The sequence below is a fragment of the Elaeis guineensis genome, chromosome 7, assembly GCF_000442705.2.
Source record: "Elaeis guineensis isolate ETL-2024a chromosome 7, EG11, whole genome shotgun sequence".
NCBI classification, from domain to species: domain Eukaryota; kingdom Viridiplantae; phylum Streptophyta; class Magnoliopsida; order Arecales; family Arecaceae; genus Elaeis; species Elaeis guineensis.
This window is the reverse complement of record NC_025999.2, coordinates 34869567-34885968: the sequence shown is the minus strand read 5'-3', so window position 1 is coordinate 34885968 and position 16402 is coordinate 34869567.

Sequence of the window (16402 nt, the reverse complement as noted above, 5' to 3'; positions counted from 1 at the left end):
CTTGACTTCTTACCATGCCATATCTCATATGGTGTGGTAGGAACAATTTTAGAGAAAACTCTATCAATACATATATTACTGTCATGAGATAATATCCCCAAAAAAACTTAGAAAGGTCTGTGAAGCTCATCATGGAACGGACCATATCTAATAGGGTCTAGTTTCTCTATTCTGAAACTCCATTAAGTTGTGGCGTTCTAGGTGGAGTCCATTGAGAGACTATGCCATTATCTTTAAGATAGTTTAGGAACTTCCGACTAAGGTATTCACCTCCTCAATCTGATCGAAGAACCTTAATGGTTTTCTTGTTTGTTTTTCTACTTCATGCCTGAATTCTTTGAACTTTTCAAAGACTTCAGACTTGTGTTTCATTAGAAACACATATCCGTACCTAGACATATCATCGATAAAGATAATGTAGTAGACATAGTTACCTCTAGTCGATGTTAGATGTGTGCCCTAGATGCCAGATTGGCTGACACATTCTGGTACAAATCTAAGGGCAAATTTATAATTTTGATTATAAATCAATAAATGGGTTATTCTTCTATCACATTGTGTACATTATGTACATTGTGTCTGTGATACATCCTTTGAGTTAGTAGGGATGTCAATTCTTATTTTCAAGAGTTGAAAATTTAAGGCATGAATTTACATAACTAACTCATAAACAGCTCCTGACCATAAGATCATCATGAGGATGGTGATAGATCCGGAAGGTTGGTATATGATCGCTTCCTTAGGATAGATATATCTTGAGTCTACGATGTGGAGACATCGAAGTGAGAGTACAGATATTCATTGAGAATGAGAGTACTAAGCGTGACCATATCGAGCAGTCATAAGGAAGTCTACCTTCTCGTCAATGACTAGCTCGATGCTGCAGTTGTGTGTCTAGTTCTTTGACCTGAGGTGTATCGACAGTTCACCTTGAGTGTGCTATAGTTTGACTACATCATAACTCGATCTCCTAGTCATTCGAAATCCTGAGGTATATGTTGGCTGTAGCATATTCATTGTAGCACCAGATTGTACCAAGATGGGATCTATCAACCTCGGTAGATGAGAGGAGTTATCCTATCATGATCGAAAGATCGAGTCCTTAAGCCCATGGCCATGGCAGAGTGAAATAATGAAAAAGAGTTTTTCATTGGGATTTCACATCGGACTCGGATGGATCGATTGATTCATATGACTGATGTTGGGTTTGACGAGTTCACCTTAACCCTAATTCAGTCGGGACTCATGATAGAGGAACTCAATCACACAGGTAGCTGCACCGAGAGGTTCATCTTTAGTTCTAATGGGTTGCCACCATATACTGTTAGGTATCACTGGTGGATTTTGAGAGCAATTAGAATGATCTTGATGATCGATCATTTTAATTGTCTGAATCAGAAGAGTTCTGGTCCATTGAAAGGAGTTTCGATGATGTCGATGATGAGATCATGACATATCTCATTACCATACGAAATTAAACCTAACTGAGTCATACTAACAAGGGTTAGGATCTGGATGTTATCAATTGGGCTAGCCCAATTGATTTGGATTAGATCCAACTAGGTTCAAGAAAATCGTGCTAGCACACGATTGAGCTTAATTTTTCCTCGTGTAATCTTTTCTATCTCGATTGAGCCAAATATGATTTGACTCATCCAGAGAACCTTGAAAAAATTTCTCTCAATCTAAATGAAGCTTGTCCAGCTCAGAAAAAGCTTGTCTTAATTCATGAGATGAATTTAAGACAAGTACCTACTAATTCCTGTCATCTGCCAATTTCATTTTAAGACATCAGTCAAAAGTTGACATATAGGTCTTAAATTGAAGGCCACTTAGCAAGAGTCATTGGAAGATTTTTGTGGAGTGTCCTCATGCCAAATTAGTATCAAATTAGGCACCATAATCAAATTATAGCGTGAGCCCAATTGGATAAAGAGGGCACCCCAAGTGGATAAGGATGGAAGTTGATTTGATCAACGTGGACTCTTTGGCGCCAACATGATTGTGCTTATCCAATGTTGGTGCTAACTCTTGGAGAGAGGCTTGGGTTCTTATCTAATGTGATCAAATGACATCACTCCACCAATCAAAATTTTTTTAGATTAAATAGAATTTTTTATTGATCGAATGATGTGGCACTGCGCAGTGTAGCAGGGTCTATATAAACCCTGTCTGCACCTAGGGTTTCAAGTGATTGTGCCAAACCCATCAAATCTGCCACCCCCCTCCTCTTCTCCATGTTCCATCTGAAGTCCTCCCTCCCCTCTTCATGCCCAAAGAGTTGGGCGTCCATCTGGTGCAAGATCAAGGTGTGGTGATGCCTTGAACAGGAAGGCTGCAGGAGTTCTTTCACAAGCTGCTGCTCCAACTTCAGAAAGATTTTTGAAGATCTTCCTAATCAGATTTAGTTCTAATTTTTGGAGAAAGATTTATGAGGAGAAGATAATTTATGTCCTACCTAAGTAGATACTAGTAAAGGCCAGATGATTGTGTGGCTAAATTAGAACCTCAGGCTTGCTGCGATCATCTACAGGGTAATCAGATTACCCTTGAGATATTTCATATTTTCTCATGCTTTTAGATTTATTTTAGAATTAATATCAGATAATAAAATTAAATTTAGAGATTTAGATTTAAAATATATATAGGATAATTTTTTTTTTAAATTATTCTACCTCAGATTTGATGAAATCTGGAAGATCCTACAAGGAAAAAGATGATTTTTCCTTCAACTGGTATCAGAGTCAGGTTCATGGATCAGTTTCAGATCTAATTTAGATCTGATTTTAATTTTAATTTATCTGATATTAAAAAATTTTAGATATCACATCAGATATGATAGGATCTAAAATTAAAATATTTAAAATTAAATCTGAGAAGATCTAACATGCATGAGATGCATGACTAGACTAGGAATAGTTTGATCTATGAATAGTCTTGTAAGTTTATATTTTAATAAGATTAAAATATAATTTAGATCTAATTTATTTTCTAATTTTGATGATATAAATATTATATATTCAGATCAAAAATAAAAAATAAAAATTTGGATAATACATAAGATTGATCTGTTGCATGCCTAGACTAGTTATAGAATTATTCTAGTAACTGTCTAGAATAAATTTTATGTTGAATAGTTCAATTTAAATTTTATTTTTTAGATATTATATGTAATATATTAAATTTGAAAGCATATTAATTAAATTAATTTTTGATACATGAGATGTATGCAAAGCATGTATTAGTTAGATCCTAAATTGTTTATGTGATATGTAAATTTAGATCTAACTAGTTTTGTAGTTAAATTTATATTTTGATTAAGGTATTCCTCGTGGCCATCCGATCATAAGAACAAAGTAGGATTTAAAGGCCCTTTCCTTCCATTCAATGGGTGTTCTTATGACATGTAGGAGTGCTGCGCGTTCATCCTTAATCAGAAATCAAAACTTACTTTTCTGCAAAACCCTAGATCCTGAAATCCTAAGATTTATTTTACATATTTTGTTTATAAACCTAAGACTTAATTAATAAATTAAGCTTATGAAATTAAATTAGATCTAAAATTGAAAATTTTAGATCTAAGTCATTTTCATAAAATTGGGTTCGGACTTGGGTAGCTCAATTAGGTCCAGCGATTGATTAAACTGAATCAACAGTTGGTTAGGTGGGATCATGAAAACTAATAATTGACCAGCCTAATAGGATTATGTCTGGGTCAAGGTCGAATCACATTTAAATGTGACTCAATCAAGTTAAGACGAATTTGGCTCAGTGGTTAAAGCCTAGATTGTAGGCTAACCCAATTAGTTCTGGTTCGACAATTTGATGTCTAAGGTAACTTGGGTAGATGTGATTGACTGATTTTTAATTGGGAGCTACTCGATTCGAATGCATTCTTGTCGAGTTAATGGCATATCCCTTCCATCGATCTCACTTACCTGACCATATGTGTCGATCCAGTTCTGATTTGAGGTGTCTAACAATTCGAGCTAACCCATGCCACTAGGTTAGTCATAATTGTTATGACTATGTCAAGCCAAGTTTAATGAGACCTAAATCAAATCTTCTTAAGAAAATATTAAGTCTAAGTTCTTCCACCATTGTGGATGTGCGGGCCCTTCTCAGGGTTGATTGTTCTCGACTGGATCCAGTGGCTCAGTTGCATCGAAAAGATGCAACCATGTCCATTAGGCATTGGATGCTATGAATTAGAGGATGGGTTGGGCTCAATATTTAGATACGATGAGGGACCCAATCAGAAATCTAGTTCGTGCAAATGGTGGGTTTGACTTTACTAAGGATTGGAGCAATATTTCAGGCATGGTGAGCTTCATGAATTAGAGATCAAGTTTTGGATGCACCATGATTAGAGAATCATTGGATAAGAGTTGTCCACTCATCGGTTGACCCATCACCAATAACTGTTAGGTGAGGTGGTGAGCCAGTCGGTGAGACCGCACCACCCACTAGAAATCACTAATCACGAAGATTTTCACATCTCTACCTAGGGAGTGTAGGGATCTAAGAAAATAGTGGGAGCCTAATTTATTTAAAAATGAAACTCTAAATAAATTGGTTAAGTTTGATTACAAAATCTAACTAGAAACTTTTGACTCTCTACAGAAAACATGTCTGTGTCCAATCCCCTGACCAAAATACTAGACACCCACAGATTGACTGGATCCAATTTCAAGGACTGGTTAAGGAACTACAGAATTATTTTGGATTTCAAAAAATTGACCCATATCTTGTACCAGGACCCACCTGCCATGCCAGCACGTCCGACTGCTGAACAGAGAGCGTCTCTGAAAAAGTAGATGGATGATGATAACAAAGCAAGGTACTACATATTGGGTGCAGTGTTTGATGACTTGCATTGCCAACATGAAATATTATGACTATCCGCCAAATGTTGGCTCACCTACAAGAGTTATTTGATGAACAAAGTCGCGCAGCCAAATATCAAGTCTGTCAAAGACTTTTTAAGGCTAAAATGCATGATGGACAGTCAGTCCAAGATCATTGTTTGACAATGATCAAGGATCTTGAGGAGCTTGAGAAGCTCGATGTCATCTTAGACAAGAATTTTCAGACTGATGTGATCCTTCAGTCCTTGTCTGATGCATATGGTCAGTTTATCATGAACTTCCATATGTATAAGATGCAGTGTACCTTGGCCAAGTTAATGAACATGCTGGTTATGGCTGAGCTTTCTATAAAGGGTTCAAAAGGCTCAGTTCTTACTATGGAGCAGACTTCTTCCAAGAGAAAGTCTTTTGGAAAAAAAAAAGTCTACGAAGAAGCAGAAAGTGGATGGGAAGAAGAACAAGACAGAACCGAAGAAGAAGACTGCTGAAAAGAAAAAATATTTTCACTGCCAATCAGACGGCCATTAGAAGCAAAACTGTCCTCAGTACCTGGCCACCCTGAAGAACAAGAAGGATGGTCCTTCTGGAGGTATGCTCATTATAGAATCTAATCTTACGGTTTCCTCTGCATCCAGTTGGGTACTTGACTCTGGTTCTAGTGCTCATTTGTGCACTTCTATGCAGGGTTTTGAGGAGAGCAGGAGGCTGAGGGATGGGGATATGATCCTACGCATCAGGAATGGAGCAAGAGTTGCCACTGTGGCCATGAAAATCTATCCTCTGCGATTACCATTAGATTAGATTTAGTTCTTAGAGACTGTTATTATGTGCTTGCAGTAAGCAGGAATCTGATTTCTGTTTCATGTTTAGCACAAGAAGGCTATGTGATTAGCTTTCATAAGAACCATTGTAACATATTTTATGAAAATAATAAAGTTGCAAATGATTTTATTATTAATGGTCTCTATCAGCTATATATTGATGTATCTATATTTAATATCGAGAAAAATATAAATGCCATAGGAATTAAAAGGTCTAGAGATAGTCTAAATGATAGGTATCTGTGACACCTAAGGCTAGGTCATATAGCGGAAGACAGGGTTAACAAATTAGAGAAATTCGGGCTATTGAGTCTGTTGACTTTCGAGTCATATCCAGTTTGTGAATCATGTCTTCAAGACAAAATGACCAAGCTCTCTTTTGTGGGAATGGGAAAAGGGCCACAGACCTCTTGCCCTAGTACATACAGATGTGTGGGCTCATTTGATGTACCGACTGAATTTTGTCAAATGGGCCGCACACATCCGTATGTACTAGGCAAGTAGGTCTGTGGCCCTTTTCCCATGTCCCACAAAAGAGAGCTTGATCATTTTGTCTTGAAGACATGATTCACAAACTGGATATGGCTCGAAAGTCAACAGACTCAATAGCTCGAATTTCTCTAATTTGTTAACCCTATCTTCCGCTATATGACCTAGCCTTAGGTGCCACAGATACCTATCATTTAGACTATCTCTAGACCTTTTAATTCCTATGGCATTTATATTTTTCTCGATATTAAATATAGATACATCAATATATAGCTGATAGAGACCATTAATAATAAAACCATTTGCAACTTTATTATTTTCATAAAATATGTTACAATGGTTCTTATGAAAGCTAATCACATAGCCTTCTTGTACTAAACATGAAACAGAAATCAAATTCCTGCTTACTGCAGGCACATAATAACAGTCTCTAAGAACTAAATCTAATCCTAACGGTAATCGCAGAGGATAGATTTCCACGGCCACAGCAGCAACTTTGCTCCATTCCCGATGCATAGGATCATATCCCCATCCCTCAGCCTCTGCTCTCCTCAAAACCCTGCATAGAAGTACACAAATGAGCACTAGAACCAGAGTCAAGTACCCAACTGGATGCAGAGGAAACCGTAAGATTAGATTCTATAATGAGCATACCTCCAGAAGGACCATCTTTCTTGTTCTTCAGGGTGGCCAGGTACTGAGGATAGTTTCGTTTCCAATGGCCGTCTGAATTGTAATGGAAATATTTTTTCTTTTCAGCAGCCTTCTTCTTCGGTTTCGTCTTCTTCCTTTTTCCATCCACCTTCTGCTTCTTCGCAACTTCTTCTTCTTTTCAAAAGACTTTCTCTTGGAAGAAGTCTGCTCCACAGTAAGGACTGAGCCTTTTGAACTCTTCAAAGAAACCTCAGTCATAACCAACATGTTCATTAACTCAGCCAAGATATACTGCATCTTATGTATATGGAAGTTCATGATGAACTGACCATATGCATCGGACAAGGATTGAAGGATCACATCAATCTGAAAATCCTTGTCTAAGATGATACCGAGCTTCTCAAGCTCCTCAAGGTCCTTGATCATTGTCAAACAATAATTTTGGACTAACTGCCTATCATGCATTTTAGCCTTAAAAAGTCTTTGGCAGACTTGATACTTGGCTGCGCGACTTTGTTCACCAAACAACTCTTGTAGGTGAGCCAACATTTGGTAGGTAGTCATAATGTTCTCATGCTGATGCTGTAAGTCATCAGACATGGCACCCAACATATAGTACCTGACTTTGTTATCGTCATCCGTCCACTTTTTCAGAGACACTCTTTGTTCAGCAGTCGGACGTGCTGGCATGGCAGGTGGGTCCTGGTCCAAGACTTGAGTCAGTTTTTCGAAACCCAGAATAATTCTATAGTTCCTCAACCAGTCCTTGAAATTGGATCTAGTCAATCTGTGGGTGTCTAGTATTTTGGTTAAGGGGTTGGATGTAGACATGTTTCCTATAGAGAGTCAAAAGTTTCTAGTTAGATTTTGTAATCAGACTTAATCACCATCTTCATGATGATCCTATGGTCAGAAGCTATTTATGAGTTAGTTATATAAATTCATGCCTTAAATTTTCAACTCTTGAAAATATGAATTAACATTCCTACTAACTCAAAGGATGTATCACAGACATAATGTACACAATGTGATAGTAGAATAACTCTTTTATTCATTTATAGTCAAAATTATAAATTTGCCCTTACATTTGTATAGAAATGTGTCAGCCAATCTGGCATCTAGGGCACACATCTAATAGAATCGAGTTGACTCATCTTAGTACATGAATTGACTTGTCACTGTGAGTCGCACAATACTGAGATAAATAAAAAAACTATAGACCTAACCTATATAATTGAGTCGGCTCATCAGTAAATGAGTCAACCTATCAAAATCTCGAGTTGACTCTATTAAAAAATAAGTCAACTCACCAAGTACTCGAGTCAACCTAATTGAGAATTAAATCAACTCTACAGGTATGCCAGTCACAGTTTCATGGTTTCATGCAAATAGAACCTAGAGTTTTAGATCTAAAATTTTACAAAAATTAAATTTTAGATCGTGTGTCAAAAAATATATCACATATAATATTTAACGATCTAAAATACATAAAAATATATGTATAATCTGATTTAAATTTAAAATATATAACACATATAATTTTTCATTCGCTGTTCATCTTCAAAGAAAATATCACAGTCAGCACTCCTATACATTATAAGAAAAAAATCATCGAATGGACAAGAGAGAGATTTTAATCCCTTCATCTTCTTATGACTGGATGACCATGGTGATTATCCCAATTCGATTACTAAGCTACTAAGAGATTAATCTAATATATCATATATGTAATCAATTAAAAATCAGATCTAATTATCTTTTACATGTCAAACATATGAACAATAATTTTAAATCTATACATGTAAGAAAAAAATTCAGCAATCATACTAAATCCAAATTAAATCTTAATTAATATATTTAGATCTAAAACTAATTTCAGATCTGAATAATTCATGATTTATTTTAGATCTGAAATAATTTCAGATCCGAAACAATCCTGTAATCATATTATAATATACAAAAAATTCAGATCTAACATTAATTGATGTTTTTCATCATTCTAGGATAAAGGTTCAGCATAACAGGATTATGCCAACACAGCCTTATTTCATAATGATGTTGATCATCTAACTAACCTTCAGATCTGATTTCTACAAATCAGATTTCAGATCTGAGAGCTTTTCATGTTCGTATCAGAACCTGACTCTGATACCACTATTAGAAATTGCTATAGTTTCGTACGTGTAGTTTAAATTTTTTTTTAAACCTTATGCAGTGAAAGTAAATAAATTAAAATATTTTAATTTAAAAATATATGTTAGATCTAATCTAAAAATCATGCATAGGATCTTGACGTGAACATGCTATCTTAATCTAAAATCTAAAAAGAAAAACAAACATTAGCAAAATAAAAATGGAGATCAGATCTCTATACCTTCAGATCCTGCAGATGTTCAGGATTTCGATCATAGCCACGCACGTGCTCAGCCTCTGCTGGTATCCACATGAAGATGTCTGATTAGAGCATCGAGATCATCGATGTGCTAGTATCTTACAGATCTCACTCCTCAGCCTTGGATCTACATCTCTTCTTCTAGATCTCGAAGAAGAAGATCACTGCGCAAACTTTTCACACAGATCCGTCGGGATTTGAACCAGATCACCAAGAAAGGAAGAAGAACCTTTCTTCTTCTCTTTTTCTCTCTCTTTTTCTCTCTTAGATTTGATCTCTATTAGATCTTGGCATGGAGGTTGAAGGAAGGAGAAAGAAGAGTTGGGACGTTGAGAGATTTTGATGTCCTAAAGAAGCCTTCTGCTTCATCTCATGCAAAATCTCACACCCAAAATTTATTTTGCCACACAAAACCAACAAACTTTGCTCCCAACCACTTCCTCACACCCTAAAAGATTTTATCTATTTTGATCATAGCCATTCAAACCAAAATCAAGGATTAGATGGGTGTGGAGATGATGTTGTGCAGCAAGAAAGAAACTCCCACAAAAAAAATTAGCGCACGCCAATTCCTTTCCAGATTTTTTGTCGCACAAAAAATTTCTTACACGCCATATAAAATATGATTTAATCCTATTTTGAATCAAATTTAAATAAAAATAAAATCTAGAAGAAAGAGAATCTCAGATAAGGTGGGGTACCAATAGTTGGCGCCCCCTCCCCTTTCACGTGCTCCCTCTCCTTCTCAGCATGAAAACTAGAAAGAGTCCCAAACAACCTGGGCTCTCTGAGTCATAATTCATCTGGTTCAAATTGGATCTCAATCAGGTTCAATTGATTCCGAATCGAGTCGAATTCGAAAGGCTATTAAGTCTGATCCAATCAAGCTTGAAATTTAAATCTGATTTAGATAATTGAATCTAATTAGCATTAAATTAAATAAGTCTAATTAAATTAAATCTAATTTAAATTAATTAAAACTTAATCCATAATTTAATCAGTCTTAATAAAATTATAATATTTATAATTAAGTCTTTATGCTAACAATTAGCAGCTGTCAAAACTGTAACGATTATTAATTAACAGTTTCTAAAATTCAAACTATCAATCCGATTGATAATTCGAATATGATTCAAGCCATTGATCAGATCATACTCTTTTTGTATCTGACCCCTCAGGTTCTATTCTATTTGGTAGTGAGATATACCGTGATCTCCATCACAATATCATCGAAACTCTTTTCGATGAGTTAGAATGATTCCAACTTACCTCAACAATGATCGTTGATCCGAAAATAATCCTAGTGAGTTCTCACGATCCACCGTGATACCTAATAGCATGTAGTAATAACCTAGCAGAATAGAAAAATAAACTCTTAGGTACAGTTATCGTGTAATACAATCCCTCTATCATGAGTCCTGACAAGATGGAGGTCATGGAGAATTCGTCAAACCCCATCATTAGTCATATGCTAAATTGACTCGACTCGAGTTCATTTGTGAATCCCATGGAAACTCTTTTCTAGTATTCACTCTTGCTCTAGTCAGAGACTTCGTGAACTCAGTCTTGCGAATCGCATAGGACTACTCTTTTTCTACTAAGATCGATAGATTCCATATAGGTGCATCCTACTCTAAACAACGAACCTGAACCTACAATAACCAACATACACAGCAAGGATCCGAATGGTTAGGGACCAAGAAAATATGCAGTCAAACTAAGTAGCCTTGCTGTGAATAGCCAACACACTGTAGGTCAAAGGATCAGTCACACTACTATAGTATTGAAAAAATTACTGATGAGTGAGTAGACATCCAAGTAGTTTCTCGTATCGGTCACATTCAGTGCAAGTTATTCTCTAACAACCATCCGCACTCTCATCCCAGTATTTCTACACCACAGATTCGAGACTCATCTATCCTAAAGGGAGTTGATCTATGCACCGATCTTGAATGGATTGATCACTGTCCTTCGTGATGATCTTTCGATCGGGAGCATTTAGAAATTAACCACTAATGATGTATATCTCAAATTTCAACATCTTGAAAATATACAAAATATTTTTGTTAATTTTTAAGACAAATCATGGATACAAATGACGTGATTGGTTATAAAGACTGTCTATCAAGTATAAAACATGCTCTAGAAAAAAAATATGTATCAGATGAAATTGATTTTAAGATACACATCTAACACCACCAACCGTAAACAGTCATACAACTAGGTTTGGCCACCATAATTTTCTTAGACTATTATATCCTTGACTGCTTCGCATTTACACGTCAACCAATCTGTTTTACACCTTCGATTTTTCACAAAAGGAAAGATCATGGTTTGCACGTTGAGATATCTTGTGGAGAATGTAATACTTCATGCTTGTGTGCTGCGTACGTACTAAAAGATAATAGAGGCCAATAAACGATAAGATCAAGAACAGTTAAAAAGGCTAAACATTCCATCACACTCTGTAATGGCATCAACGAAAGTTACGACTGCAGTTGTGCTGGGAGCGAAAACATGCAGGCGTGTTTCACATTCTTGGACTGATAGGGTCCTGTCCGTGGACAAGTCTGATCCATCCACCATCCATGGGACCGCCCTTAGAGATTGCAGGCAACTCGACGGGCGGCTAAGTGGATAAGGGCCAAAGTGAAAAGTGCCCGGTAATTATCTTGCAGTTCACGAGAGTGGTATTACCAAATCCTGAAGCGACAGCAAAATGGATGCATAGCATTTTGCTTTCGCTTCCATGAACAGTGAAAATCTGAATCACGTTTTAGTCCCTCGATTCCCCTGAAAGCTCTAATCTGACTCTTTGACTTATTGGAGGCAGAGACGGCACTTTTTCAGGTGCATTGGACGAGGACAGAGATTCCACCAGCATCGATGTGATTTTTGTACAAAATGCTGCGCTTGCTTGATAAGATAATAATTTTGGCATCTTTCGTCCCATGATTTGAAGATGATCTCGGATCATTAACTATGACACCATCATGTGTAATACAATTGATTTTGACCGTCATTTTTTTCATAATTTTATAATCAATAAAAATTTTGAGATGATAAATAATATTAAAAAAATATTAATTCAATATAATTTATTATTTAAATTAAAAAATATGAATCACAAAAAAGAATATGATGAAGTATACCAGATCGACACCATAGTATTGTTGAAGATGAATATATTCAATTTCGGAGATAGATATGTCTTCTCCGAATCATGAAAAGACTATTTGAAAGAGGTCATTCAGTGCATAACTACGGATCTCCCTGATCCTAACTTCGGACCTCCCAATGATCCTTATTTCCAATGATCTTCTTAAGCAGAACATCAGATTCCAGTTAGTTCAGACTTTGGCTTATAATCAAAACTCCACCAACCGATCTTAGTCTCCGTCATGGCTAATATCTAAACAGGTTGATTTCAGACTTCAATTGCAGATATACTTCAGACCCCACCGATCCTTATTCCAATGAACAGCTGGCCCCGGCCACCTCCTACTTTTCATGCCTATATTCATTGGACCACTCCAAAGCCTCCTCAATCGAAGTCAGTCCGATCCTACCTGCGTCTTTATTTTAAATTCAAAAGTACCTACAACATCACAGATGTCTTCAAAATAGATAAGGCTGATGTAACTATCAAATCCCAAAGATCTCAGACGAAAGTCTTGCCTTATCATGTCAAAATCGGCCAGACAATCTATCCAAAATAGCTTTTTAGTTCTAGCCTATAAAACGGCCTACTGGAGACCCCCAAGGTATGCGTACAATCTCTCCCAAAATACTTTTTCTCTTCTATTCTTGGAGATCTGATTTGAGCATCAGAGATTCCTATCGGAGCCAACTCCGATCAGGACTTGTCTTGCAGATTGCTCTTCTGGGAGGACGTGCTATTGCTTTAGTCAATCCGATCAAGAGTCGGATTTCAACGACAACAGGTTTTTGCCTATATTTATTGTACCTCTCTGAAGCCTCAATCAAAATTGGTTCAATCCTACCTACGTCCTTATTTTAAATTCAAAAATACCTGCGACACCATAGTTGGATCCAAAACAGATAAGGCAGATGTAACTACCCAATCTCAAAGATCAAGGATGAAAATCTTGCCTTATCATGCCCAAATTGGCCAAACAACCTGCCCAAAATGGTTTTTGAATTCTAAACTACAAAATGGCCTACAAGAGACCCCCAAGGCACGCATACAATCTCTCTCAAAATGCTCTTTCTCTTCTATTCTCTGAGATCTAACTTGAGTATCGATGGATCTCCGTTGAAGCCAACTCCGGCTAGGACTTGTTTTATAGGTCACTCTCCTGAGAGGATGCACCAATGTTTTAGTCAATCCGATCGAGAGCCAAATTTTTACTACAAAATAATAGATTATTAGCGATAGCATAACCCAATCCTGTTGCTAATACTATTAGCGACGGACACTCATTGCTAATAGTTTATTGAAAATAAGGTCATTGCTAATTACCATTATTAGCGATGGTAATAATTCTATCGCTAATACGTATAATTAGCGATAGTATTAGCAACAATAAAGTCATCATTAATATTTTTTTATTTTTTTAATTAAAATTTTAAAAAACTATTAATGACGGCATATCCCATCGTTAATACCGTCGCTAATAATTTTTTATTTTAATTTTTTCTTAATTAAAACTTTAAAAAAACTATTAGCGATGGTATTTTTCATTACTAATTTTTTTTATTTTTTTAAATTTATAATTAATTTTTTAAAACCTATTTTAATCATAGTAACAAGCAATTATATTTTTTAAAATCTATTATAAATAAAATAATAATTATTTACCATAGTTGTAAATATAAAATTAATTATATTATATTAAAAATATAAATTTTATAATTTTATAAATTTATACTACTTTACAAGTATCAAAAATATATATATATCAAAAAAAATTATGTGAGATCTTTCTTGTTGTTCTCTTCATCCTCCTACTCCTGTACATCCTCTCCACAGCTGGTGGATGAGAGTCGAATATCCCAGCATCCTGTAATGAAGAAAAATAAAATATTATTAATAAGTTTTGATAGGAAAGCATGTATGTCGATACCAAGGTGTATATTTTGATATACGACTTTAATTCTCGAACAGATTATTCATATATGTTTCATTTGATGATACGGAGCTATAGACACTCATGGTCCATCGATTGGATAGTTAGATTGAATATTTACCTCCTAGATCTCCTTCCAGACTCAAACTTAAACATGTGAAGCTTTCAATTATAAAAATTTAAAATAAGTAAAAAAAATTATTAATAGACTTACTTATTGTGATGGCTGTGATGAGCCCAGCTAATCGTGTGATACAGATCTCGAAGAATCTCAATGATGTATTGTAGATGGCATCTTAGAAGCTTTGAGGTTCTGGCTTCAATGCCTCTGCATGATCTCCTCCATATGTGCATCACCCCAGAGATGGTCGAGATCTGAGAAAGGAACATTGAAGAGTATCGAGCAACTAGAGGATCGAAGCTATGGTCAAATCCTATGATCCGACTCCTACTCACCCCTTCGATAGCCCTAGGCCATCCCTCAAGGTCAAGGAAGAGAAGAAAGGATGGGTCCTCATTGTATCGTGATACAAAATATTCTACGTAATTCATCTATACAGTATTGAAATTCATTAGTCCATGCATATTAGTATATATAAAAATTTACTAAATAATATTTTAAGTTGTTACCGTGATCAGTCGAGATCTAGGATCTAAGTAACCATCAGTCCTCCTAGACTGGTGTGTGGCCTCCCATATCAGTATCTGTCTTGGTACATGACCCAACTGCCATGTCTATAATAAATAAATAATAAAATTAAATTAATTAATATATATATAATCAATTCAATATGAAATTAATTTAAGTATAGAATTTTTATCAATCTATCGGTCACAACATGTGTGCCAACAGAGCCATCGGTGTGCTTGATTGGATCTTGTTAGGCGGTCCAATTCTATCGTGCCCTTTGCTGCCTATTAGAGTACTCTTTAGTGCTCCACCGTAATAGAGGGCCTCCCATATATCCATCCATATCCATGATCTGTGTAAAATTTCCAATCAGATGGTCTCGAAACTGGAGTGCTCTATAACAGACTATCAAAGACTGTACAGCCCATCACTGAGCCTATGTGTGGCCACCTCCTTGAAGATCCGACGGCCAGCCTTCTCATCCTAAGAAGTCTCGAATCGGTAGTACTTCTGAAAGTAGAAGTAAGCGTGTATTAATAAATAGAATACAAACCTACTACGAATTTAAAATTTAAACACCTTTGACTTATCAGGAACATCTCTCAGGCTATATCATGAGCCCCCAACGGCCAACTAGAGAACTCATTCACTGATCCCGATATCAATCATCAGATGATCCTGATAACTATTAGAAAATAGGCTGATTCACGTGGGTAGATCGATATGGTTATAGTAACTACAGTGAAAGTATATTTTAAAATTTTTAATTTGATCTAAGCATGTTGATTCTAAATCATAATCAGCTCTAGGATTATCTAACATGTATAAATAAATTTTTAAATTAAATCTAAAATCAAAATAAGAAGAAAAAAATTATACCTGATTATTTTTTTTTCCTCCTTCGGATCGGATCCCGTGGATGTCTGAGGTTTCTGTCGTAGCTATGCAAGCACCCGACCTCTATTGGTATCCACATAGAGATATCTCGATCAAAACTTTGAAACCCCCAGGATGCTAGCTCCTTTACAGGCTTCGTTCTTCAGCTTGAATTAGGGTACTTTACTTGATATCACTTGAAGTAACTCTGTATAGGATCCTGAGGATTGATCCTGACCACCAAAAAAAATTAAGAACTTTTTTTTTTGATTTTCTTTCTCTCTCTCAAAGGCCCTCTCTTAGATCTATATCTAATGTGGAATAGGGGTGTGGAAAGGAGAGAACAGGAATGAGATGGCGTGGAAAAGGAAAGGGGCGGAAGGTTGTTAGCGCACAAAACACATGATGATTCTTCTCATGCCAAAAACCAACCCCCTTTTATAATTTTATCGCACAAAAGTACCTTCTTTTTCATGCCAACATCTGATAAGATCTGATTTGAATCAAATTTTAAATCATTTCTTATCAAGAAGTGTGCCAACAAACAAAGAAAGTGGGCACTGCATCCTAAACAACTCATG